This window comes from Trachypithecus francoisi, unplaced genomic scaffold, assembly GCF_009764315.1.
Source record: "Trachypithecus francoisi isolate TF-2019V2 unplaced genomic scaffold, Tfra_2.0 Contig01705, whole genome shotgun sequence".
NCBI lineage: Eukaryota > Metazoa > Chordata > Mammalia > Primates > Cercopithecidae > Trachypithecus > Trachypithecus francoisi.
The window spans coordinates 514436-540045 of NW_022681450.1; the positions used below are offsets into that span (position 1 = coordinate 514436).

The 25610-nt window shown below is 53.2% G+C and overlaps 1 long non-coding RNA gene across 3 annotated transcripts; it reads right to left on the reverse strand.

Annotated features, from left to right (window-relative positions):
- LOC117075480 lies at positions 1-25573 on the reverse strand. 3 transcript variants are annotated; one of them, XR_004434017.1, is made up of 3 exons: positions 25369-25573; positions 25102-25225; positions 1-1809 (listed from the first exon to the last, which is right to left on the reverse strand). It is a non-coding gene; the product is annotated as an uncharacterized LOC117075480 (long non-coding RNA). The 3 variants fall into 3 exon arrangements; XR_004434016.1 differs by lacking the exon at positions 1-1809 and adding an exon at positions 15650-15704; XR_004434015.1 differs by lacking the exon at positions 1-1809 and adding an exon at positions 21914-23865.
- Between the last annotated feature and the right edge of the window lie 37 nt (positions 25574-25610).

Genomic DNA, 25610 nt, shown 5'->3' on the forward strand with positions numbered 1-25610 from the left:
CAGATCCATCCATTTATTCCTTCAACCAACATTTTCTGGGATTCCTTGTGTACTAGGCCTCGTGCCACCATCTGGAGATGCAGAGAGGCTGGAGACCCATGTGGCCTTTGAGGGGCTTTCAGGCTGGTGGGGGCTCAGGCACAGACACCACCAACCTGAACCAGGGGACTGCAGGATGCTGGGTTAGGGGAGAGAGGGATAGACTGGTTGGCCTAGGGGGTCCTCAGGAAGTCTTTGGGGGTAAGGAGAGAACTCCTGAAAGGTAAGGAGAAGCCGAGGGCTAAGTTATGTTTTGGATGGATGGGAAGGGGTGTGGACTGACTGGGTTCCTACTCACTATTGGGGACTGTGGATGCTGACCTGGCCTCAGAGTCCTCACAGCCAGCTACAGTCCCCTGGGCATCTGGTGCCCTCCGAGTGCCAGGGCAGGAGCAGGGCTATGGTACCACTTTGTCTCTCCTTCCCTTCTGTCCTTCCATCCTTCCATAAAAAGACACAACGGCCTTCAATGTGGAGTGGTCCCAGGGCCACAGAGGTAACTCAGACACAAGCAGCAGGGATGTGCCCAGGGTGTTGGCACACACCAAGGGGAGTCCTGAATGCCTCGGAAGCAGAAGCTTCGCTCTAGGTGAGCGGCTTTCATCCTGGGCTGCTGAGGTGACGTGGAAGGAACAGAACTCAGGGCTGCATGAGGAGGATGTTTAGCCGCACATGAGGACATTCTCCCACGGCCAAGAGTGTAGGTGTGGCGGGGGGCTGCCCTGGGATCGGAGGCGCAGGCCTTAAGGGCAGTTCAGGTTCTGCAGACAAGCCGGAGAAGCCAGGGGGTGGCGTCAGGGACTTGTCCACATGCCCCAGGCCCAGTCTGCCTCCTTCTGAATTGCACTCTGGGAGCTTTGGCTAGGGGAATAGGGTGTGTGCTGTTCCAGATGTGCCTTGAAGGATGACTGGACTGGGACAGAGCTTCAGTGTAGAGGCAGCTCTGGGATGCTGGTGGGCTATGACTGTCGGGTGGGACCCATAGGGTGGTCTGTAAATGGCAGCTGTGTGATCTGGGTAGAGGGCAGGGGCACTACTCGCTGGATGTGGAGTCCAGATGTGAGGGTCTGTTTACCTCTCTGGGGTGCTGGGAGGTGGCAAGAGATTGCTTGATCCTTTTGGCTGCCTGTGCTCTGTCACTGGGTGGGTGGAGACAGCTGTGGACTGGGAATATATGTCAGCCGTGGGGTGGGGATTATAGATGTGTAGGAGGTAAAAATGGCTTGCATCTCTGAGCTAGTTCGGGGACCAGTGGGTCCCTGGAATCCCTGACAGTCCCACAGCAAATGAAGGTCAAGTAGCCACCATCCTAGTAAGCATGGAGCCCCAGGTGCCAAGAGCAGGCACTTGGCTCTGACTTCAAATAGAGAGACATTCCTCAGGGCTCTTCGAAGCACTGGTGAGGGCTGGTGGGCAGAGAGAAGGCCTCAGAGAACAGCCCTGGATGTTTTCAGCTGCGCTTGTTAGAAATCTTGATGCGTGCCCCACCCCCACCCTGCGGTTGTTGGGCTCACGCTGCCCTGCCGAGTCTCTGCTCCTGGCTTTCCTTCCTTTCCTCTTCCTCTCCCTTTGGCTCCAGCCCCAGCATCATCTTTCTTCTTTTTCTTGGTCTTCATTATGTGTCTTGGCCTCTCCATTCCTCCCTGGTCACCTCCTTTTTCTCTGAGCTGGATCTCTGTGTTGAGTGTTGCCTGTGGGCTGAGTCTTAGCTTTTGTCTCCAGAGAGAGCCACACTGAGATCTGGAGATTGGGGAGATCCAGAGATCGGGCCTGGTATGGGTGCGAGGCAGGGGAGGAAAAAAGGTGATTGAGGGAAAAACAAGAAAGGAAGTATTCACCCACTCCTGGCACTCCAGGATAGCTTGAGGTCCTTTACACAGTGATCTACCTTTGCGTTTCTCAAACTCTCAAGCAGTCCTCCTGCCCCAGCCTCCCATGTAGCTGGGACTACAGGCTAGGACCACTGTGCCCAACCTTGCTTTTCTTGGGGATGAGGTGGATAGGAGGGCCAGAGGGATTGTCTAAGAAAGGGGAATCCAGAATACACCAGATGGGAGTGAAGGGAGAGGGAGACCCAGAGAGCAAGCACAGAGAAACACAGAGAGGGGAACGGAGCAATGGAGAGGAGCAAAGAGAAAGAGGGAACAGCAGAAAAGTCAGAGGCAGGAAAGCAGAGTGAGGGACTCAGAGACAGAAAGGAACAGAGAGAAAGAGAGGGAGCGTGCTTGCAAGCTGAGTGCGTGAGAGTGCATCAGAGAATGATGAAGACAGTTGGGATGAAGGCAGGGGACAATGAGAAAGAAAAAACAGTTTGGGGCAGCTGCAGCTGAGGCAGGTGGGCAGGACTGTGGGGCAGGAAGGAAGGACCTCACACCTGGCCCCTACCCCCCAGGCTGGCCATGCCTGGCAGAGTACGAGGAAATTGGCCAAGGCTCTGGTGTGTGTGGATCGTGTGTGGAGGGTGAGGTGGTGGTGTGTGGTAAGGAGGAATGTACTGCTCTCTCTGCCCCTGTGATCAGGTCCCAGTTGGCTCTGGCTGGTCCCTGAAGCTACCTGAGATCATCCCTGTCTATTCGTCCTGTCCCCTCCCCACCCTGGCTCACAGGGACTCAGAGGAACGTGGAAAAGGCTTGAGCATCCCTGACTTCTGGCCTGGGGAATGGGGAGAAAGGGGTGTGTGTGTGTGTGTGTGTTGTGTGTGTGTGAGAGAGAGAGAGAGAGAGAGAGAGGTCACTTTGGACATGGTCCCCTTTCAGCTTCTCTCTAGCTTTGCCATCTCAGAGTCTCTAGTGCGTTACCAACTCCCCTCCACCACTATCTGCCGTCTGCCTTTTATCTCTCTGGTCTCCTTTCTGTCTCTCACTCTCACTCAGCCTTTCTGTTCCTCTCTGTGCATTGCCCCCTTTCTAGTTCTCCCTGCCTCTGGCCCCCATTCTCCCTTTATCTGCGTCTTCTCTCTGTGTGGCTCCATCACTGGGTTTTCTGCTCTGTTGTGTGCTCTTTCTCTGTTTCTCTCTCTGTCTCTCCAGTCTCTGTCTCTGTGTCTCTCTGTCGTGCTCTCTGCCTTTGCCCTTTCTCTGCTCTTTTTCTCTGCCTTTGCCTCCTGGTTTTGGTGTCTGTGTCCCTTCTAGTCTCTTTCATCTTCTGTCTCTGCTTCTCTGTGCGTCTCTCTGTGTGTCCCTCTGTCTCTCACTCTGCCATTCTCTTTCTCTTGTCGTCTCTCGGGGTCTCTGGCTGTCCATCCCTGCCTCTGTGTGTGTCTCTCTCGCTCCCCCTCCCTGCCCCCCCTTTTTTTCCTGTTTCTAACACCCACACTCACATCCTACCTCTGGAGTAATTGCTTTTGTCTGGGTTGGACTGGACTTGTGGTGGGGGGAGGGCGGGGGGAGCGGGTGGCGCTGGGGGGGTTGGGAGGGACGGAGGTCGCTTGGTGGAGTTGAGGTGGCATCCACCAAAGCAGGGGTGTTGAGGAGCAGAGCTACAGCCTGCCCAAGGTGCGGGGGGGTGGGGGCCTGGGACCATCCTGGCAGGGGTCTGAGGTCTCTGGCAGGGAAGGGAAAGAAGGCAGGCAGGCCCTGACATTGGGATTTGGAGATGATGTAGTGATAAAACAGGCTAGCCAGTGTCTCCGTAGCAGCCCCTGCTGCCTCGCCACCCTCCCCCACTCAGAGACTCAGAGTTGTAGCCTCTACACACACACACCCTGCCATGTACACCGAGTCACCATGACACACACAAGGACACACCCAGAGCCTCCAGCCCACTTGTGGAAACACACTTGACCATCGGCACATAGGGACACACAACATCACATAGACACACAGAGAAACCACATGGACTCTCCGACACTCATGAGGAGAATGCGCTTCCAGTACGCACAGAGACCACCGCGCAGATCCCTGAAGCACACGCAGCTGCCCACAGGCACAGGCACGGGTCCACACGGGACCCATGGAGGCTCACGCATAGCAGCATCGGTGCTCAGACACACTCTGGCAGGGGCACACGCACGCCAACACTCACAGGCTTCCAAGAGCACATGGGAACACACAGCTACCCCATTAACTGGGGACAGAGGAGACAGATCCCTGAGGTGCTCCTGAGATACATCCCCAAGGGACAGACAGAGACATAGGGATACCCAGGGTCAGGGAAACACTCATCGAAGTGCATACACAGCCACCCAGTGCTCCTGGGACACATCCATGAACTCATGGTCACACACAGACCTGACTCAGGGGCCAAGACGCTCGGGTATGTGCAGTCCCAGAGTCCCCCAGCAGAGCCTGAGGACACATGCACACCCTGCGTCCATGGCAGCTCACACACCACAGACCTCTCGCTGGAACCTCCTGTCCGAAGCCACACAAGCCTCCCACCCCCACCACACATGTGCAGGCCAGACCCTGGAGTAAGGCCAAGGCAGCTTCTACCCACAGGGACCCAAAGGCAGGGCAGCCGGCAGCTCTGGGGGTGGGCGCAGGCTGGCCTGAGGGGTCACCCCACTGTTCTTTGCGTCCACTCACCGTAGCCTACTCCAGCACCCCCCAGACTTTCCCCTGCCTCATGGGCTCAGGACAGTGTCTCTCTGGACCCGCAGGTGCCCCCTGCCCACCTCCCAGAGCTCTGTCCGTCACACACCTTCAAAGGGCCCCATCTACCTGAGCTGCTCCCAATTGAGGGGATGCCTGCTTTCTCCCAGGGGGCTTGTCCCTCAATTTATCCCAGCCCCCTTACCTGAAACTGTGGCCCCCATCCCCATCTGCTTCCTTGCCCACTCCCATACTCACCCCCTCTCCCGGCTGTCCAAGCTCTCAGCCTCCCTAAGCTCTCCTGCTGTAGGGGAGTGGTGGGGGGTGCCTGGCCCCTCAGAGGCCTGGGTAAGGGGTACATGATGGTGGGGGACCTGGGTGCGGCTCCAGGAAAAGGAAGCAAGGCAAGCAAGGGAGAGAGAGAGAGGCAGAGGCAGGCAGCCAGCCAGCCGGCTTTATATCCCTGCCGTATTGATCCACCATGTCACAGCCCCGGTCGATAGCCAGCCGAGAAAGAGAGAGGGAGAGAAGGGAGGGGAGGTTTGGGGGAGGGCAGCCGGGACCCCTATAGTCCTTGGCCCATATGGGGCCTTCTTGGCAGGCTGTGGGGGCATGTGTGAACCCATCCCACCCCCTCCAAAAGAGGCCCGCCTTATCCTCCCCCTCTTCCTCTTGGCTGCGGCCCTCTCCCTGAGAGCCACCTCAGCCTTCATAGGAGAATTTAAGCACAGAAGATCTGCCTGTTTCCTTCTGTCTCTTTGGAGGCTTCTTATCCCTGTGGGCATGGGGGCTCACAGCTGTTCATTGCCTCAGCTACCCTTTGCACCTCACAGTTGGGCTGGGTGGATAGGAGGCCCTGACGCAGTGTTATGGGTGGATTGTGACCAACCAGAGTGTGAATCCTCCTCCTTCACTGTGGCCATGGGCCACATTTTCCCAAAGGGGAAAACTGAAGGCCTCTTCCCCAGCCACTGCGAGCCAGGTACTCAGGAGCACCCTGTCTATGTTGGTTTCCCACCCTTTCCGACGGACGTTAAGTTTCTTCCCACAGCTGTGCCAGGCCAGTGCTCGAGGTCACATTTAGACATTTTTTCTGGCTTCCTCCCCTGCCCACTGGCTTAAGAGAGGAGAACGCTTAGCTGCACTTTTTCCTCAGCCTCCTCTTCCCTCTCCATAGAACCTTCTACCATCTGCCACCACCAAACCTCCCCTGACCTGGGTGGGGAACGGCAGGAAAGGAAGATGTCTTCCCTTAGTAGGAAGAGAAGTGAGGGGCGAGACTCTGGGACAGCGCTGAGAACCCTGGGCCTGGGCTGTCTCTCCTCTCTGGGCCTCAGTTTCCCCCCACCCCCATCCGACCCTGCCCAAGCTGGAAGGTCTGTATGGCTCTGAGATCCGTAGGGATTGGTGCAGATGGGAGGCAGGGCCATCCAGAGGGTGAGAGCAGGGCCAGAGGGGTGCCTGTTGCCCCTCCCTCAGCCAGGACTGCCCGGGTCCCAGGTGCGTCCCCCCAGCCCCCAACTCCCCAGGGCTCCAGTTCTTTGTCTGTCCAGATCCTCCTCTCCTCCCAGCCCAGCCTCCGAGAGGTTGAGGAATCACCTTAGCCTTGACCCGAGGGGGAGGGCAGAGGAGGGGTAGGCGGCCCCCACCCCCACCTTCTGCCCATGGCCATCCCCACAGCCCCTCTCCTCCCCGCTTCCCTGAGTACCAGGCCATCCCGCCAGCATCAGGCCGATGCTCCCTTTGTTAGGAAGGGGGAGGGGAAAGAGACAAGCTGAGGGGACGTGGCCTGACCCCCGACCTCTCCCCCTCCCTCCTCCCATCTGGGTCCCCAGGGGCTCAGAGCCCCCTTGACGGACAGTTCTGACCATCAGCCAAATGGCTCCAGGACTGAGCAGGGGGCCAGGTAGGGGGGAGGGGAGGAAGGCCTGGCCAGGGCCCTCAGCCCACCACAGATATGTGTGTGTGGGTGCTCTGAGGTTGGAAGGAGGCCCCTAGGAGGGGTGGCAAGGGGGAGATGGGCACCCACAGAGGACAGGCTCTAGGAGGAACCTGGTTGGATTAGGGGATACAGAAGCAAAGTGGGACTCATCCCAGAGCCAGCAGTTCTGGGCACCCTGTGGATAGGGGCCTGGCCCAGGCAGATGCCCCCACCCCGCCCCCACCCGGCCTGCGGCATTGGGAGTGCAGCGAGTTTTAAAAAAATTAAAAGAAAAAAAAAAAAAAAAGAAAAACAGGAGCAGGAGAAGCTGGGGGAAAAAATATATAAGAAAAAATATAATAAGAACTAAGCGGTGGCTGCAGGAGAGAGAAAGGGCAGGAGGCGGGGAGGGGGATGCAGGGGGGAGGGCGGCTCGGGCCCTGGTCGCTGCGAAGGCCGGCCGCCGGCCTCTGCGCTGAGCCCTCCGCGTCCCCCCTGCCGGCCCCCTCCAGCCCCGATCGATCCAGTTTCTTGGCAATAAAGCATTTTTATTGTCAGCTGCCCTGAATGCCAAATGTGAGCCTGGTCCTGCTCCCCCCTCAACCTGCTTCCTCGCCACCCCTCCCCCAGCCCTCTCCACCCCCTCCCCTGCCATTCCCCCCACCGCAGGATCAGCATCGTCCATCACCAAGACCCCCTCCTCTTCCTCCTCATCCATGTCAGCTGCAGTGCCCGCACATCTTCAATAATCCACTAAGTCCTCCACCCCCCATCTAGGCCTCTGTGCTCCCTTCCCTAACCCCAAACCTGCAGAGGAGCAGAAAGGTGGGCACGGGATGGGTGGTCTTGGGGGGCACAGGGATGGGTAGGAGGAGGTACGGGAGGGTGTTGGGGTCGCCAGGCAGGGAGACGATGGTCACAGGTTGAGGGAGGCATTGGTCAAAGTCAGGATAGCCAAAGCCTGTCCCTTAGCAGCCAGCAAGGGACAAGAACAGGTAGGGTGTCTGTGGGGACCAGTGCCTGGAGAGGGGAGATAGACTGCAGCCCCTCTGCCCCTGGTTACAGCACTTCAGCTCTCGGTCCCCCAGGACCTGTCTCTGCTCCTTCCACACTGAACTTGGCCCTTTTCTTTGGGAGGCAGCTGGGTGCAGGAGAAGAGAGTGGGCCAGGAGCTGGACACCTTCCCATGCATCAGTCTCAGCTCTGCCCAGAGCAGTCCCTTCAGGGATGGGGACGACACCACACACCCTGCTGGACTGCTGGTGTGAGGGGCAGAGGAGAGGGTGTTGGGAAGCAATTTACAGAAGGCCCTGGTGGCCCCATGTCAGCTTGCTCTTCCCCCCCCCTTTCTTTTCTCTCCTGTTTTCTTTGTCTCTCTTTCTGCTGTTCTCTGTCTCTGCCTCTTTATCTGCATCTTCCTGTCTCTGTCTCTCTGTTTCACTCTGACCCTCTTTCATTTATTGCTGCCTCTTCCTCCAGGGATTTGAAAACCTCCATACACTTCTCTGTTCTACCTTGATAGTCCCCAGTTACTCTTTCCCTGCACCCCTCTTTTCTCTGTCCTGCTGCATGCTTTTCACTCCGTCTTTTTCTACCCTGCTTGTGCCCCACATCCCTTGTCTAGCCCCATCTCTCTTGGTTCATCTCCCCTCCCACAGCCATAGAAAGAAGCAGAGGCTCAGGTCCTTGGAACATCAGCAGAACACGCAGAAAAAGGGTCTTAAGCCCCTCTTCTTTCTCTCGGCAGTGTCAGTGCCTAGGGGAGTTCAAACAAGTCTACTGGGAACTGAGGGGTGGGGCCCGTCTGTCTGCCACAGACTCGCTATGTGGCTTTGCTCAAGTCATGCCGGCCCTGAGCCTTGGTTTCCCCTGAAAAGCGAGCTGCTCCAAGAGTGTTTACAGCCTCCCCTGTGGATTATATTGCCTCGAAAGCCCAGGGTCCTCTTTATCCTAGGGAGGGAGTTCAGGGCAGGATCTTCATGCTGGGAAACATGGTTGCCCCTCCTCTCACCTTCTCATGGTGGCTTGGGAAGGTGAAGCTGCAGACATGGGCAGGTCTAGGGTGCTGAGATTTTTCCTCTCGGTCTGAGAGGGAGAGAGGCCCGACCAGGGTCATGCTTTAAGGAATATGGGGCGTGAATTCAATATGCCTGGGTCCATGTCCATTGTCAGCTCCCCAGAGCAGGGGCCATGACATCACTGGTCCCTGATTCATTGCTTGCTACACATATAGGGTTCAAGGGACATTTGTGGAGCAAGTGAGGAAGAACCCGTGCAACAGTACAGGCTGGGGCAGGGCGGGGCCGGTTGGGGAGGAGCAAGTCCTGAGTAGGAGGCACAGTGGGAGGAGCAGAGGGGTTCAGACATCTTTGGGTTGAATTGAGGAGAAGTTGACAGATGGGGGCATTTGGAGAAGGAGGAGGATCTCAGGATGACCCTGGGTGTCCTTTCCAAGCCTCTCCCCTTCACCTAGGACCAGTCACCTCCACCCGACACCAACAAGCTCTGCATTAGTGCAGCTTTCACAGTTCCCCACCTCTGGCCTGACAGCTACCTGGTTTGTGGAGGGCAGTGAGGATCTCTGTGTTAGAGAGATCCCTCTGACATAGGAGATCGGCATTTGTGTTTCAAAGGTGTGTGCAGACCCACGTATTTACCCACATGCTATATGCTTGCTTATGCCTGAAACAGTGCTTACTTTTCACCAGTTATGAATTTTTTGGCATTACCATCAAACAAAAGTTTTCCAAGTAGTACAAGGCCTTCCTAATAGAAGACAGAAAGGTCCCTCTGGGCCATGGGGGAAAGGCCAGGGTGTGAGCATAAGAACCAGGCATCAGCTGGGCCAGGGCTGGGTGGGTCTTGGGATGGAGATGAGGTTGGCAGGATCAGCTGGGGAGTATGGGATTCAGGCCAAGGCCAGGAAACCTGGAAAGAGATGAGGGCTTTGGGGGTGAAGGATGAAGAAGGGGGCAGGAGATCAGGGGATGCTTCTCCTGCAATGACCATTTTACCACCTCCCTGGCTGCCTGAGGAAGGGCCCCCTGGACAGGGGCTGCTCTTTGGAGTTCAGAACATGTCCAGGTTTCCCACTGCCTGCCTTGAGAAGGCAACTGGGCACAGATTTGGGAGTCCCTTTCCATCTGGCTCCGGCTGCCCCTCCTGTGAGTCCTCTCTGACTGACCAGTAGCCTCTTATCATCCTTCGCTCATGCTGTTCCCTCACTGGAAGTGGAACCATTCTGGCAGCTGCTTATGGACTGCCTTCTGTGTGCCTGGCCCTCAACCTGTGCTCCTGCTGACCTCCGACCACCCTAGGCTGTAGGCATTTTCATTATTCCCACCTTGCAGACGGGGACATTGAGGCTTAGAGAAGGGAAGTGACTTGCCCAAGGTCTCTAGACAGTGAGAGGCAGAGCCAGGACTGTGATTCTGGCTGGCCCTCTGAATTGGTTCCATTCATGTTTGTCAAGAGCCCACTGCTAGGGGTCAAGCTCTGTTGGAGATGCTCGGGAAACTTGCCTGCCTTGGTGTGAGGGGTACAAATCCCGGCTCTTCCACGGACCCACCATGACACCCCGGGAAGGGGGCTCCTCCTGTCTGAGCCTTATTTCCTCCTCTGGGTCATAACTACTACCTCATAGGGGTCAGGGAAAGGGGAAATACAAAATGCAGTGTCACCTGACAAATGGCCATGCCCTTTCCTGTTGTTCTTCTCCTCTCTGACTCCTGCCCATCCTCTAGGTTCCAGGTCTTTTAAACTTTTATATTTGTAGAGCATTTTTTCCCAACGCACTGTCAATATTCATTGACTATTTGGATCCTCACCACTAACTTTTAAAGGAGGAATTATTATCTTGATTTTATAGAAGTGGAAACTGAGGCTTTGAAGACTTAAGTACTCTGCCTCAGGTGCTTGTCCCTATGCAGGATCCATTTAATTCATTCATTCCACGTGTCTGTTGAGCACCCTCTATGTGCCTGGCATTTGTTGGGCACTATGTAGCAGGAAGCAGAACCAGCACAGCGTATTTTCATGGAGTTGACAACTAGAGAAGATGTGGATCTTTCAGTGTAAACATCAATCAAATACAAAATCAGAAACTGACAAGTCTATCCCAAAGAATAGACTGGAATAGGGAGCCAGGAGAGAGGGCAAGGTATTTAAGCCAAACCTTAAAAGACGGGTAGGATTTAACGAGGCAAAGAACACAGGAGGAGTGTTCCAGGCAGAGGGAATGGCACATGCAAAGGGCCTGGGGTTGCAAAGAGCGTGGTTTAAAGAACAGAGAGGAGACAGCATGGCTTGGAGTAGGGTAGGCAAAGAGGAGAGTGATGGGGGAAGAGATGAGAGGTGTCGGCAGGGGTGGGATGACATAGGACTTTATAGGTCGGGTTAAGGCTATTGAGTTTTATTCCCAAATGCATGGGAAACCCCTGGAGAATCCTAAGCAAGGGAGTGACACCACCTGATTATGTTTTAGAAGGACCCTCTCTGGGGGCCGGGGGGAGATGAGACTATCTGAGACAGTCATGAAAGAAGGGATACCTTCGGGGAGGAGACCACTGAAGTCACTCAGGCCAGAGGTGGTGGTGGCCTGGACTGCAGTGGGAGGAGTGGAGGAACTAGAGAGAGCTTTTGCTTTTGGAATTGGTGACAATATCAAGGCTCAAAGAAGTGGAGAGCAGAGAGTGAGAGTCTGATCCTTCCAAACCTGAGCTTTTCCTCTTACCAGGTCAGGTGCTACTTTTTCCCTAGGAGGCTGCGGGAAGCCTCCATGAGGCAGGTGCCTGCGTTGCTTCTATTTAGTGTTCTCCATGTGAACCCTAAAGTGCCTGGTTGGCACTGAGAAGTTTGTTCCCAGACGGGAATCTTGCACAGATGTGAATGAGGGGCCTTCCCTTAGGAGACTTCATGGAGGAGGTGAGCTCTGAGTAAGGTGGTGTAGGGAGTGAGTAGATTTGAAGGTGTTGGCTCCCCTCACAGCTGGTCTTTCTGTGTGAGCTTGGAGAATCTGCTAGGGCCCCACAAAGTAGGGCTGGGGAGCATTGTGCAATCTGCATCCCAGAGTTGTCGTGACTCAAGGTGGGCAGGTGACGTGAAGGCACTCAGTGAATGGTTCATATTGGCAGAAGGCCATAACTGGGGATAGGGATGGGAGACGCATAAATGTCTCAGACAGCAAAGCCCAGGTCCAAGTCCAGTGTTTCCTGCTGAGCCAATGGGACAAAGTGGGCAAGGGTTTGAGGGAGAGGAAGAGGACAGTGGATGGCAATGTGAACTTTGGAGTCCAACTGCCTGGGTGCCAGTCCCGGTTCCATCTGTGTCTACAGCCAAATGATTTAACTTTGCTAGGCATCAGTGTTTTCCTCTGTAAAATGGGGATGTTAACAATGCTTTTTTGTAGAGTATTGAGAAGATTCAGTGAGAAAATGCTTCTAAATATTAATGTAGGTGGAAGGCTTCTCTTTAACTTATCTAAAGCAGAACTCTTTTTTTTTTTAGACGGGGTCCCGCTTTGTCACCCAGGCTGGAGTGCAGTGGTACAATCTCAGCTCACTGCAACCCCCACCTCCCGGGTTTAAGTGATTCTCCTGCCTCAGCCTTCTGAGTAGCTGGAATTACAGGTGTGTGCCACCATGCCCGGCTAATTTTGGTATTTTTAGTAGAGACGGGTTTCACTATGTTGGTAAGGCTGGTCTCAGACTCTTGACCTCAAGCAATCCACCCACCTTGGCCTCCCAAAGTGCTGGGATTACAGGCATGAGTCACTGTGCCTGGCCTAAAGCAGAACTCTTGATTCCCTTTTCCAAGTTTCTCCAGGAGCTTGTGTCCATCTCAGTAAATGGTTGTCACACCAACAACCTAGACTTCTTCCTTGATCCCTCACTTTCCTTCAGAAGTCCGGAGCTCAGAGTTTGCTTCAATGATGACAGGCACTATGTCTCATGTGATCTGGGTCAATACAGTTCTGTTAAGTTAAACTCCTCTGAATCAATGTAGGGTATGTTCTGTGGGCAGGGCCCTCTGTGGATGCTGTTCAGGGTCCACACCGTTCTGAGAAAGACACAGAGAGGTTGAGTGGCTTGCTCAAAGTCACACAGCTAGCACTCAGAAGTCTTTGCAGAGGCTGAGAGAGACCAAGGCCACTTCTAATTCTTGAGCCTCCTAGTGTACTAAGGACGGAGGAATATTGAAATGGAATTACAGACCTGTGCTTTTAGCAGTGACAACAATAAAATACCACATTAACTGATATTTATAAGATCATTTCAGGATTTATTAAAACAAAATTCATAGTATCTTACAGGTGGTGTGGTCTGTCAGCGTCACTCAACTATAAAGTAGAAAATACACATCTTGTTTTAATTTCATCCCCTTAGGAATGTGACACACGGTCCAAGTGACACATAGGCCACACCTAGCCCTGCAGCTGGGACCTAACTACCTATTTATGTGACTCCAAATTTGACACCTTTTCAGCCATCCTCAGTTGCTTTTGCAGAGATGCAAGAGGCCCAGGACCTCACAGACTTTGGAGGAAGAGAAACGTGCATGTGATCAGTGTAACAGCAAGGCCTGGGGCAAGGGGAGCTGGGCTCTGGAATCGGCCTGCCCATGACTGACTCTGGGCAACTCTTTGCCCTCTCTGACCCATCTTGCGGTGCTCCTCTGAAAAGGGGGCAGATAATAACAACCCCTGCTTTAGTGGATTGTTGGGAAGATGCCAAAAGATGATGCAAAGAATGCACGTAACACATGCCTGCACAGAGCAGGTGCCATGTAGCTGCTCTTGTTACTTAGTAGAATAGTGGGATAGTCTAGGGGCCTGGGGCATCAAGGCTTGAGAGCTCCCCAGGAGCATGGCCAAGCTGAGCCACCCTGTGTCCCCAGCTCCTGGCACAAGGTCTGGAACAGTGGGCCCTCCCTGAAGATGTGGAACTGAATGGTGTGGAAGAGGCTCTTGCCCAGGCTGAGCAGGAGTGGAGCACCAGGGGAGGACCAGGGAGCTGAGTGGAGTACCTGGCTTTTGCCTTCTTCTCCTGCCTTGTGAGGCCAGGCGGGTGCTCCCATTAGCTCCCTTTTGCAGGGTGTGGAGGTCATTGCCCCTTGGTCAGCTTCTTCTTCAACGAATCAATACCAAGCATCTCCTGGGTTGCAGGTGCTGGAGACACAGTGGTGAACAGGACAGACACAGGCTAGTATGATTATTATCATGGTTCTAATCTGAATGGTGAATGTGGATTCACATTAACTCATTATTAAAAAGAAGTAAAACAATAAGTGAATGGATAGAGAAAGAGGGCTCTGTCCAGCCCAGTGACGGGAGTATGCCATGAACCAAGGATTATGATTAATCCAATTTTGTGCACCTGGGATCCTTCTAAAAGACAGGATGAGACATAATGGGACACACGTGCTCCCTGTGCTGGCATAAACATTCAGGTTGGGGGAAAAGAGGTGATAAACAAGCGTGTGACACGAAGCTTGAAGGTGAGACAGCAAAAAGTGCTAGAAGAAAGTGCAGCCTGGTAGAGGACATAGTGATGAGAAGTGCCATGTGAGGCAGGATATCAAAAGGCCTCTCTGTGGAGGGGGTGTTTAAATGTAATTCTGGAATAAGTAAGGGGATGAGCTATAGGAACACCTGGGGAAGGACTGCACCGGGCAGGAGGAAGGGCAAGAGCAAAAGTCCTGAGGCAAGAAGAAGCGCAAGTGTGGATTGCAGGAACAGAAAGGCAGCCAGCTTGGAGGAATTGAGTGAAGGGGGTGGGGAGAGAGGAGTTGAGGCAGGCAGGGGCCTTTCAGAATGAGGCATCTTGAAGCTGGCTCGCTTTGCTGGCCATCTCTGTGGCCTCCCAGGCTTGGGTCGTTAGTACCCTGGACAGCGGCCTTGGCCCTTGTAAGCGCTTGCCGAGATGGGCGCTCCCTACTGAACACACAACTTATATTAAGTCTGTTTCTGGGCAGTGAAATGGGGATAGGGAAACAGATGATATTGCAGTGATCGACCCCTGCCCACAGGAAGCATACAGTCATTAGACAATTAATGTACAGTTTAATGAATTTTTTCCTTTTTTTAAGGCAGAGTCTTGCTCTGTTGCCCAGGGTGGAATGCAGCAGTGTGATCTCGGCTCACTGCAACCTCTGCCCCCCAGGTTCAAGCCTCAGCCTCCCGAGTAGCTGGGATTACAAGCATGCACCACCACACCCAGCTAATTTTTTGTATTTTTAGCAGAGACAGGGTTTCACCATGTTGGCCAGGCTGGTCTCAAACTCCTGGCTTCAAGTGACCCAGCCTCAGCCTCCCAAAGTACTGGCATTACAGGCGTAAGCCACCACACCTGACCAGTTTAATGAATCTTGATCGAGTGAACATCTGTGCATTCACCACTTGGGTGGAGATGTCAAAAGCACCCAGAAACCCCACCCCATGTGACCCTTTCCAAACATACTCCTTCCTCCCTGCTGAAGGTAACTACAATTCTCACTTTTGGGGTCATCATTTATTTGATTTTCTGCATGTGTATCATTTGATATGTTCTAATTTTAATTTAAAAAAAAATGAGTACAGGCCAGGCACAGTGGCTCATGCCTGAAACCCCAGCAGGTAGGGAGGCTGAGGGAGGAGGATCACTTGAGCCCAGGAGTTCAAGACCAGCCCATGCAACATGTTGAAATCCTGTCTCTACCAAAAAGTACAAAAATTAGCGGGGTGTGGTAGCATGCACCTGTAGTCCCAGCTACTCAGAAGGCTGAGGTGGGAGGATTGCTTGCTGGGAGGTTGCAGTGAGCTGAGATTGCACCACTGCACTCCAGCCTGGTTGACAAAGTGAGATGACCCTGTCTCAAAAACAAAAACAAAAACAAAAACCCAAACCCCAACCCCCCACCAAAAAACAAGTACAATCTCATTATAAAAACTAAAGTGATGGCCAGGCACGGTGGTTCACGCCTGTAATCCCAGCACTTTGGGAGGCCGAAGCAGGAGGATCACAAGGTCAGGAAATTGAGACCATCCTGGCTAACACGGTGAAACCCCATCTCTACCGAAAATACAAAAATTTAGCTAGGTGTGGTGGCATGCACCTGTAATCCCAGCTATTCGAGAGGCTGAGGCAGGAGAATCCCTTGAACCTGGGAGGCAGAGGTTGCAGTGAGCTGAGATCACGCCACTACGCTCCAGCCTGGGCAACAGAATGAGACTCCATCTAAAAACAAACAAACAAGCAAAAACTGAATTTATTACAGAAGAGGTTATAATTAATTACCTTCCAGACCATTTTTTCTGCATTGGCTTAATACTTGTGCACCCATATAAAAGATATAGTTTTTAAAAATAGATGTGTGTGTTTTACATCAATGATATCAAATTGGATAAATTGTTCTGCAACTTGCTTTTTCACTCAACCGTGTCTTGGAGAACTTTTCATGTCCGCACCCATAGATCAGTCTCATTCTCTTTCATAACTGCATAATATTCCTGAGTATGAATGTATTATAATTTACTTAGCCACTGGCCTATTGGTGACATCTAGACTGTTTCTTATTTTTCTCAACCTCAAATCTTGATGTAGTTAGTGAACATGTTTGTTCTTAGGGCATGGTGGCAAGTATTATATTTAAGATTAATTAAGTTCCTGGCCAGGCATGGTGGCTCTTGCCTGTAATCCCAGCACTTTGGGAGGCCACGGCAGGCGGATCACTGGAGGTCAGGAGTTTGAGACCAGCCTACCAACATGGAGAAACCCCATCTCTACTAAAAATACAAAATTAGCCAGGCGTGGTGGTGCATGCCTGTAATCCCAGCTACTCGGGAGGCTGAGGCAGGAGAATCGCTTGAACCCAGGAGGCAGAGTTTGCAGTGAGCCAAGATTGCGCCATTGCGCTCCAGCCTGGGCAAGAAGAGCAAGACTCCGTCTCAAAAAAAAAAAAAGATTAATTAAGTTCCTGTCAGCCAATGTTACTGCCTCCATTTCACAGATGAGGAGCCTGAGGCTTAGAGAGGGAAGTCACCTGCCCAGAGTCACACAGCAAGTGAACGGAATAACCAGATTCCAAACCCTCATCTGATTGACGCCCAAACTATTCATTATGTGCACCTGTATAGATGGTTAACCATCTGCAGGGCAGTTGTCCTTACCCAACAAACATTCGTGGAGCCTTGGCTAAATGCAGGCCCAGTGCTGGGCTCTGAGTCTACAAGAACATGTCAAACTGAGCCCTGTTCTCAAGGAGCTCACAGTCTGTAGGGACAGCCTCACTGGGGGTGATTCAGTGCAGTACCATTAGTGCTAAAGCCCAAGGGTACTGCCTGGAGCTGTGGCAAGACTGAGGTCAGGGAAGGCTTCCAGAGAGAGGAGATCTGAGCAGAGGCTGGTGTGTACAGAATTTGTGTTAGACAAAGCAGGCGTGAGGGATGGGACACATAGGGGAGCCCAAGTTATTAAACAGAGGAGAAAGTCGAGCTCTGAGGGTGAGATAGCTGAGGAGGTTGAGAGGCACCATATCCATTTGGGTTTGGAGAGCCAGCCTTGGATTTTATTCTGTGGACCATGGGTGCCTGGAAGGATTTATTCATTCAACAAGTAAGGTTCAAGCATCAACTATACACCAGGCACTGTTAAAGCACCAAGAATACCACAGTGAACAAGACAGAAAAGGACACCTGTCTTCAGAGAGCTTACATTTTAGAGGGTGAAAGAGACAGTAAAGCAATAGGTGGCAATTGAATTTCAGAGTGCTCTGAAGGAAATAAAACTGGGAATGGAGCGGAACATGACTAGGGAGGGTTTCTCTGAGGCGTGGCGTTTGAGCAGAGTCTTGAAGGATGAGAGGAAGGGGAGGAGGTGGGGAACAGCATTCACAGGGGCTGGCAAGGTTGAAGGCCCCATGTTGGGGACAAAATTAGCTTCCTCCAGTGTGACTGGGGTCTGGTACTGCCTTGGCCAGAGGGGAAGTCCTGTAGGGCCCTGGAGGCCACAGTAAGGGGACTGGGTTTGTCCTGGGGGCAGCATGGCTGGAAGGCTCTGGACCAAGGCCATGGGCTCTTGCTTTTCAGCCTTTGGACAGCTCCCTGCGCTGGGGTGACAGCGGCGGCCTCTGAGCCTGCAGAATTGGTGCTGGGCGAGTGGGAGCTAGAGAACAGAAAGTGTGCACATGGGTTGTGGAAAGCCCGTGGGGCTGGGGGCTCCTGGGCCAAGGGTGGAGCCTCATTGAGGAAGACCCAGGGCCAGGCGCCTGCTCCCACAGGTCATTCGGAGACCCAGGTGAGCACATGGCAGTGGATGCCAAGGGACCCTGTTCCTGGGGGATCTGCAGTCTAAGTGAGACTCGCGCAAGCCAGATTGAGGAGCAGCGAGCTCAACACAGCAGCTGAAGCACAAGCTTTGGGGTCAGCAAGCCTCTGGGTTCACCCCAGCCTCATTGTGTGACTGTGGGCCTCAGCTTCTTCATCTTTAAAGTGGGGGTGATAATGGTCTCTCCCTCATAAGATGACAGTGAGAAGTAAATGGGTTGCTGAGTATGCCCAGCCAGGGCATCCTTAGAGTAGGCTGGCCATGCTTTACCTCCCTATTGGCAGTGGTTGGTTGAGCCATCAGTCCACCTCACCTGTTCTTGTTTCTTTCAAGCTATATAGAATGTTAGATCTGGGGCCGGGCACCATGGCTCATGCCTGTAATCCCAGCACTTTGAGAGGCTGAGTTGGGTGGATCACTTGAGGTCAGGAGTTTGAGATCAGCTTGGCCAACATGGTGAAACCCTATCTCTACTAAAAATATAAAAATTAGCTGGGCATGGTGGCGCATGGTTGTAGTGCCAGCTACTTGAAAGGCTGAGGCAAGAGAATCACTTGAACCCAGGAGGTAGAGGTTGCAGTTAGCCAATAAATAAATAAATAAATAAATAAATAAACTAAACGAATTTTTTTAGCTGGAAGCAGTCTTAGAGTGCTTCTCCAGCCCATCTCAGACATATATCTGGGGAAACAAGTCCAGGGAGTTCAGGGGGCTGGCCCTAGGTCACTAGAGGGCGAATTTCAGAACAGAGACTGGTTGGTCTTCTTTTGTTTGTTTGTTTGTTTGTTTGTTTTTGAGAGACAGAGTCTCGCTCTGTCACCCAGGCTGGAGTAGAGTGGCGTGATCTTGGCCCACTGTAACCTCTGCCTTCTGGGTTCAAGTGATTCTCCTGCCTCAGTTTCCCAAGTAGCTGGGACTACAGGGATGTGCCACCATGCCCAGCTAATTTTTGTATTTTTTAGTAGAGATGAGGTTTCACTATATGTTGGCCAGGCTGGTCTTGAACACCTGACCTCAGATGATCTGCCCTCATTGACCTCGCAAAGTGCTGGGATTACAGGTGTGAGCCACCACGCCCAGCCGGTTAGTCTTTTATCTTCCTTGAGCCACATCACAGTGCTTCTTTTCTTACATGAGGAGAACTGGGAATTCTGGTGAATGTGGAAAATTGGCTGTGGTGGGGAGATATGATGAGGAATGTTTGTGTCCATGTGAATTTGTTAAATATCTGCTGGCTTCCTGGTCCACAGACCTTGCTTCTTGGAAGATGCTGCTTCCTGACTTTCCCCCGGGAACTGACCCAAGTGAGTTCCCCATTCTGCTTCCCTTCTCACTGTCTTTCAGTGATGGCCTCGCATCCACCCAGCCACCCGAGCCCAGCACCCACTTCCCATATCCTGTTCCTGTAGACTCCAGCTTGAATGTCATCCTAATCCTCATCCTAATCCTCATGACTCTGTTCTCCCCTCCCGCCTTGGACTGCTTTCCCAGCCTCCCCACTGGTCATCCTGCTTCCAGATTCCATGCTACCAGCCTGTCCCCACATTTGTCCCCAGTAGAACTTCCTTACACAGAATGCTTCCACACAGGAGCCTTCCACCTGCAACTTCAAATCCAACCTCAAAGCAACTTGAGGACAAACTTAGGAAAGCCAAATTTTGTAGTTTTAGTAGAGATAGGGTTTCACCATGTTGACCAGGCTGATCTCAAACTCCTGACCTCAAGTGATCCACCCACCTCAGCCTCCCAAAATGCTGGGATTAAAGGCATGAGCCACCGTGCCCGGCCCCAGCTCTAACTTTCTATAGCTTGAAAGAAACAAGAACGGGTGAGATGGACTGATGGCTCAATTGGCCACTGACAAAGTTTGTCCCCACCTTGGGGTATTCAACCTTGGCAACCCCCTTGAATGCTGCTTCCCACCTCCTGCCCTTCCTTTCATCCTTCAGGACCTCAGGTCCTACCCTGATCTTTCTTACCTGAGCTTAAGCTCTTCCACCTGCCCCAATCTTCTGTGGCAGGAAAGATACTTTAACGTACCTGGACCTCATTCTTGACTTCTCCGTGACTCCCACGCCCCACATTCAGCCAATCACCAATTCTTGCTTCTTGTCACCATCACCGGATGGTGATGTGGAACTCATCAGCTTCCTCACACTGACCCCCACACCCCATCCTTTGGCTCTTCACTGCGGCCTCCAAAGCAGCCAGGATTGTCACAAAAGTGTTCACAGAACGACGCCACTCCCCTGCTTGAAACCTTCTGAGGTGTCCCACTGTTCTTGAAGTCGCAAATTCAAGGCCCTGTGTGGTCTGGCCCTGGCCATCTCACCACCTCATACCTCATCTCCTATCTTCTCTTCTTTGTTCACTCTGCTCCAGCTCTATAGGCCTCCTTTCTGGTCTTGGAATTGCCACGCTGTTTGCTGCCATGGGGCCATCGCCTCTTCTGTTCCCATTGCTTGGAGTGTCTTCTTTCACATTCTTTGCCTCAAGAATGCTGTGTCCAATTGCTATGTAAATGTCACTTCCTTGGGACAGTTTTCTGCAACATGCCACCCTTTGTTTACATCAGGTATCCTCCTTCTACTTTTTTTTTAAGAGTCAGGGTCTCTCTCTGTCATCCAGGCTGGAGTGCAGTGGCATGATCGTAGTTCACTGCAGCCTTGACCTCAAACAATCTTCCCACCTCAGCCTCTCGAGTAGCTGGGACTATAGACGCATACCACCACACCCAGCTAAGTTAAAATAATTTTTTTTTGTAGGGATGGGGTCTCGATATGTTGTCCAGACTGGTCTGAAACCCTTGGTGTCAAGCAACTCTTCCACCTCAGCCTCTCAAAGCGCCAGGATTACAGGTGTGAGCCACCATGCCCAGCCCCTTCTCTACCTATTCTTGAAATCACTTTTCCTAACTTAGAATTACATATTTATTTGATGGCTTTTTATTTTTTATTTGATTTATTTATTTATTTATTTTAGAGATTGGGTCTTGCTCTGTTACCCAGGGTAGAGTGCAGTGGCGCCATCATAGCTCATTGCAGCCTTGAACTCCTGGGCTCAAGTGATCCTCCTGCTTTACCCTCCAGAGGAGCTGAGACTACAGGGATATGCCACCACGCCTGGCTAGTTGATAACTTTTAAAAATTGTTTATCCCCCAAAGTCTGTAAGCTCTATGGAGTGCTTTTAACCACTATATTCTCTGAGCTTAGCAATGGCTTAGCACATAATAGCATTTATTGGATACTTATTGAGTGATAAATTACCAAGGTATTTTTATCCACTCCAGTCTTCCTCTCAGACTGTTAGCTCCTTGAGGTCAGATTTTAGATCTAGCTCACCTCTGGGTCCTCAGCTCCTGGCACGGGGCTTGGCACTGAGGGATATGAGGAAATGTTTGAACTGAAGGAAATGGGAAAGGGTTGGCCCACCTTCAGCCAGGAGCTGATGGGATCAGGAGTCCAGTGCATTGCCGTATATCAAGAAACTGACTTGAAGGCTGTGGGCATCAGGCTGTGAGCTGCAGAGGTATTCCAGCATTGCTGACTGGACAAGGAGTGGCTGACTGTTGCGGTTGTCTCCTGAAGGATGGGGAGCATTTCACGCTTCCAAGGAGCTCCATGGCTCAGTACAAAGAGATCAAGCTGTCAGGGAAACAGACCTGGGCTTAAATCCTGACTCCACCACTCACGCTGTGTGATTTGGGGCAGGAGACTTCACCTTTCTGAGGCTCAATTTGTTAGTAAAATGAGGATGATAGCAGACCTTACCTCCTCAGACTGTCATAAAGACTTAGAAGTAATGTATTGATTCAAATAGCACAGAGTAGGCCAAACACAGTGGCTCATGACTATAATCTTGGCACTTTGGGAGGCTGAGGCGGGTGGATGGGTTTGAGCCCAGGAGTTCCGAGACCAGCCTGGGCAACATGGCAAAACCATGTCTCTACTAAAAGTACAAAACTAGCTGGCTGTGGTGGTGCACGCCTGTGGTCCCAGCTGTCTGGGAGGCTGAGGTGGGAGGATGGCATGAGCCTGGGAGGCAGAGGTTGCAGTGAGCCGAGATTGTGCCATTGCACTCCAGCCCCAGCGTGGGTGACAGAGCCAGACAGGCTAAAAAAAAAAAAAAAAAAAAAAAAAAAAGGAAAGCATAGACAGCAATGTTGTGGTGGCTGCTGCTCATAATGAAGACAAAGAGGAAGATATATTTTAAGTCTCGGAATGCTGGATATTCCTAAACAGAACTTGACTTTGACTTAGGGCTGCTGGAGAAGCAAAGGTGCTCTTCGGGTCGAGGGCAAAGCAGGTGTGTAAACAGAAAATAGGCTTGAGGCTGGGTGTGGTGGCTCATGTCTGTAAACCCACCACTTTGGGAGGCCGAGGTGGATGGATCACATGATCTCAGGAGTTTGAGACCAGTTTGGCCAACATGGTAAAACCCCATCTCTCCTAAAAATACAAAAATTAGCTTGGCCTAGTGGTGCGCATATGTAATCGCGGCTACTCGGGAAGCTGAGGAGGCATGAGACTTGCTTGAACCCAGGAGGTGGAGGTTGCAGTGATCTGGGATCGTGCCATTGCACTCTAGCCTGGGCAACAGAGTGAGACTCTGTCTCAAAAAAAAAAAAAAAGAAAGAAAAAAAAAGAGCCTGGACTTTAAAAATAAAACTAAAGCTTAATTTAATTTTTTAAAAAAGGGGAAATAGGCTTGAGTCCAGAAGCCAGGAAAGTGGGCAAGAGTGGCAAGCAGTGTCTAGGGTGGGCCAGAGCTGAAGCTGGGCATGGTTTGAGGGTATCTGAGGCCCACTGGGGGACCACATGGCCCTGCAGCAGGAGCAGACACACATCTCTTTGTGTATGTGTTTATCTGCCACCCCTGTCATCCTGTTTTCCTGCTTGTTTGGGTCTCTAAGTTAGCTTTCCCTAACCCCCAGAGGTTGCCCCTGGCCTGGGTGCTGCTGAAGCCCCGTGTGCTTAGATGCAGCAAGGAGACTGGGCAGAGGGAGGTGGGTGTCATTGAGTCTTGGGCCCAAGTTAATCTCCTGGCCCAGCCATGCACTCGGAGTGTGGCCTGAGGCTTGGTCTCTCTGTCTCCTGACAAGCTAGGGGTCTGAGGGGCCTCTCTGAGCTCCTACATGCTATAGCCCTACAGATGAGGGCAGTGCCTATGGGGAAAGAACCCTTGGGTCCCCTCACAGAGCAAGGATGATGCTGGGGGCTGAGTAGAGAGATCGCCAAAGCAGCAGGCATTTAGAGAGAGGCTGGGGAACTGAGCCACAGAGAGGATCCCCAGAGGTGGCCAAGAGGAAGAGGCCACGCTGGGGGGCCCTGAGGGGTGAAGAATCTCGCTCTGCTGTCCCCAGTGGGCTGGCTGCTCCCCCCCACCACTCCCCGCCGGGCCCCCGGGGGACCTCGCTCTAATAATGTATTTGATCGACTCGCCGGCCGCGTACAAGCGATTATTGTCTTGTCGGGAGTCAAACGTATCGATCCAGCGAGAAATATGAGCGGAGCAATGGGGCCCGCGTGTCAGTTACCAGCCCCGCTGGCCCTGGGGAGCCCCCTACGTCTCCTTTAATTACCGCTCAGCCCTGAGCCCAGCCTGGCCTCCCCTGTGCTGCCTGCCTCCTAGCTCCCTGCACCTCAAGTGGCCCCCACTGCTTCCCAGTTCCCATGCCCTACCTGCCTCACTCCGCATGGCTCGAGGCCTCTTCTGTGGCAACGAGGCCATCATCTCCCCCTGCCTGAGCCTCACCGTTCCGGCTGCCAGGTTGTACCCACTCGGTGTGTTCCAAACTCCGTCCCTCTATCCTCTCTCAGGCAGGCCTATCCTCCTTCAGGATGCCCTCACCAGGCCCAGCTCTGGTCTGAGGCACTGAGAATGGAGCCAGCATAGGAGGCGAGAGGTACAGGGTTGTTTCATCTTTCAGGGAGTATATACAGCCTTCCCTGGCTCCAGGACTGAACTGCAGACCTGGCCGTGCTGGAATTGGGTGGTCCTTCTCTGCCGGCTCTAGGGGGCTGGAATGGGGTCACGGCCAAAACCGTGTTCCTGACATGGATGATGTTGAATCTGTCCAGGGTGGAGCATAGGGGTGGCTGGTGAGGTTTTGCCCACCCCCCCACAATGTCCTATAGCCCCATTTCCAAGCCCCCCAAAACAAATCCTAACTGAAAACAAAGCTTACTGCATAAATGTCGCTTTGAGACAAGGCTCCAGTACCCACCGCCATTAGGCTGCTGTCGGGAAGACCCTCATGTATAGAAATCCTGTGGCCAGTTGCTGTATCGTCTGTGGATCTCCTCTGTGAAATGGCCTTTACAATACGGGATGTTGTGGAGTGTAGATGCCTGGAAACAGTCCCCTCTCGTGTGCATATATGAGAACTGCCAGTCCTTCCTGTTGTGCCCACCTGCCTGCCTGGGCGTGTCTGGGTGCACAGGGCACGTGTGCAGTCAGGGGAGGGCACTTCTGTAGTTCTGCCTGTAGTATGCCCTTTCCGAGTGTGCCTGTGTGTGAGTGGGTGTGAGTGGCCAGGAAGCATGCCTGGGCATATATGTGTAGAAGTGTCCTTGTGCCCATGGGTCCATGTGAGGGAGTAGAGCGGGTATCAGTATATGGGAGTGACCATCGTCAGCAGGGAGGGCTGGTGTTGGGGCCTGTGCATATAGATGTGTTCATGCAGGTCTGTGTGTGCACACGTGTGTGTGTGAAGTGCTATGGTCTGTAGAAATATTTGTGTGTGTGGGCGTGAGTCTAGGCGTCTGTGCGTGCACCTGTGGTTTAGGGGCCTCCCCAGCCATGGGGCGCAGCATGTCTTGCGGAGCCCAGGCGGGCAGGTGGGGTGTCTGGAGACGCCAGGCAGCCCCACAGCCTCAGACCTCGGGACCAAGAGAAGGACTAGGGCAGCGGACTCGGGCGCGCCTTTGTCTGAGCTGCGGTGCGCCGGGAGTCCTGCGCCTTTGTGTGACCCTCGCAGGTGTGCGCGCGGGGGTGTTGGGGGGGTGTTGGGGAGGGGAGTGGAGGGAAGGGCTCCCTCCTCCGCAGCCGGCCCCGCCCTCCGGGCCATTGGCTGGGCGCTGCCGCCCTCTGGCGGGCTCGGAGGGAAGCGCTGAACTGGGAGCGCCGCAGCGCGAAGAGCCAGCTGGTAGCCAGGGGACCTGGTGCTCCCCTCCACCGGAGCCGCCTCGGGCGCCCGCATTTGGCCGGCGATTTATTGTAGCTCCAGGCCAAGTCCCCTACCCACTGTTCCCACTACCACTGCCCACGGGCACCACTTCCTCCCAGTGGTGACACCCAACAGCTCACCTGCAGATAGGCGCAGGGCTTGCTTGATCTTCCCTGCCGCGGCGTGCTTTTAAGCTTCAACGCTTCTTGGCTCTGAGCCCTTGGGAAAGCTACTGCTCACCTCTCTGATCCTCAGTCTTTTCATCTGTAAAATGGAGCAAATAACAGTGACCACCTCATTGGAGATAGCACCTGTCAAAAGTGAGGCACAGGGTCAGGCATCGGCAAAGCCCTGTCTCCAATGAGCTGCTGGCTAGTGTTTTAATGTTGTTACTATTGTGGACCCACCTTCTCTCCCAGACCCATTCCCTGTCCCTGATTTGTTTGCCTCCATGGGGGCGATAGAAGCCAGGGGGCAACAGTTTCAGGCACCTCCCGGATCGCAGCTGTAGGAGTCGGCTCTTCTAGCCTGCCTATCCTCTGGCCCACTAGCCCCCACCCCCCAACACACACACATGATTTGGGGTGGGCCAGGCTGCCGGGGCGGGTCTGTGGGCCAGGGTATTTTCCCTTCTGAAGGGGGCGGACCG